Raw genomic sequence first — 2,177 nt, 5'->3', positions numbered from 1 at the left:
GCTGTGCTTGCTTTATTGCTGGGGAGGGCTCCAGGAGAGAGGGCAAGGTCCAGATTCTTGGGTCTGGTGGGATAGGGGGCCTGGGGCCAAGACAACCTTGGCCTTTGGATCTCCCAATTTACTCTCCCAAACCAGGAGAACTAGTTAGGATTGAAATGAGTAAGATCTGTCCCTCGTTGGAGTCCCGTGAGCATTTCAGAACTAGTGTCCCCATCTGAGTGCAACATTTCTTGCCAAAATCAGCTCTTCGGGTTCCCCATCTCAGTAATAGGCTCCCGAGCCTGCCAACCCGGGTACTGGCTCTTCCCATCTGCTGTCAGTCGCTCACCAGACACTGTTGGTCCTTCCTCAACTGTCCCCTCCTCCAGGCTCCTGACCCAGCTCAGGTATCATCTTGTTTGTCCTGAGCTAGTACCCCAGCCCACCTCTTGTGCACCCTGGCCCCAGGGGGATGCTTCTAACATCTGACGCTGCTCTCCCCTGCTCAAATCCTTCCGTATCTGCCTACAGGTAATACCAAAGCTCCTCCGACCAGGCCTCCAGGACCTGACCCTGCCTACATTCCCCACCCTCAGCTCCGTCTTACCCTCAGTTCTGAGCTCCCTGACACAACCTGTCCATAGAAGACCTTGATAAAGAGCAAACAAATTACTCCTACAATGAATCTCTGTCCCACAGAAGATCCTGTTGCCCGTTTCTCCAGCCTGAGGAGAATCACAAATACATAAACATAAATCCGCAAAACTCGCAGGATCATGCAGCCCATTTTCTGCACTTAACACCCGCAAAAGCCATTGGCAAGAGATATGTCGAGGGACGGGGTGGGGGAGGAACCCCCGGAAGAGAAGGAAGGGCTAACTGGAATAGATACACTCCTTTTCGGCGAGGAGACGCCTCCTTTCGATCTTTGCAGTGTCCACCCCGGAATTCCGATCCACACCAATGCCTGCCTCCTCCAAGGCCTTCTCGCCCCCACCCCCATGTTTAAACCCCTTCTGGAAGGGACCAAAGAAAACAGTTCTAGAACCCGGGGGTGATGGGCTGGTTGTTGATGCGGGGAAAGCAGCCAAGCAGAGCAAAGGTGGGATTCCCAGGTCAGTTTCCAGGGCCACCCTCACCCTATATCCTTGCTCTTGGGCGGGCCGGACGCCTGGAGGTGGCTGGCAGGCAAGAGCACCCCACTCTGAAGGGTTTGGAGAAGAGTTGGATTCCCTCACCTCCCCTTCGGCTTCGGGAAGCGGGCCCCGGACCCCCAAAATTCCCAGAGAAGCCGTGGTGAGCCGGGACCCCAGGCGCCTCCGCGGCGCCCCGCCCCGTCTCGCGGGGCACGCCGGGAGAGGAAGTTCTCGGCCGCGTCGCCGCAACAGGTGGTCGGCAGGCTCAGACTCCAAGTCCCAGGATGCATCGCACCCCGCAGCCCGGGGCGGGCCGTGGTTGCCCTTGGCAACAGAGCGGCTCTCTGGGAGCCGGGAACCGTCCGCGCTCGGGAGTTGGGGGAGGGCCGGGGCGCGACTCGAGAGGGGCAGGGACGCGGGCGGAGTGACAGAGGGGAGCCCGGAGCCCGGCAGGGCCGACGTTCGGAGGGACGGAGATGCACAGGGTTTTCCAGGGCCAGAGAGGGACGTGGAGGGACGGGGAGACCCCCGGGCACGGAGAGAGAGGTTCCTAGCCGGAGAGGGTGAGAAAGGGATAAAGATGGGGGGCGGGGTAAGGGTGGGGGGGACAGACGAGCTCAAACATTCAGAGAGACCCCCAGCGACAGGGGGAGACGCTGGCAGAGCCAGAGAGTGGGTCAGAGAGAGGGACGGGCATAGGGAAGTTCGCAGACACAGAGACACGGGGAAAAGGAGGGCTGAGGAGTGGAAGAGACAGAGACTGGCTCTCAAAGAGAAAGACACAGAGGAACGGAGACACGGAGGCCCAGAGAGACTCACAGCCCGATGGAGAGCGGCTGAGAGACAGCCACAGAGACAAATAGAGGCAGGAAGAGGGAGAGTTTCAGGGAGACAGAAACAGGAATGTAGGAGACATCTGGCAAGAGGCCAAGGGACACGGATTCACAGTGAGACAGACATCATAGAAATAGGGGCATCAAGACCCAGAGAGGGTCACAGGATGGCCACAGGCACAGACAGACACAGAGCAAAGAAAACAGAGAAACAGAGGCAAGGAACAGG

The sequence above is a fragment of the Ursus arctos genome, unplaced genomic scaffold, assembly GCF_023065955.2.
Source record: "Ursus arctos isolate Adak ecotype North America unplaced genomic scaffold, UrsArc2.0 scaffold_19, whole genome shotgun sequence".
NCBI lineage: Eukaryota > Metazoa > Chordata > Mammalia > Carnivora > Ursidae > Ursus > Ursus arctos.
This window is presented reverse-complemented; position numbering follows the sequence as displayed.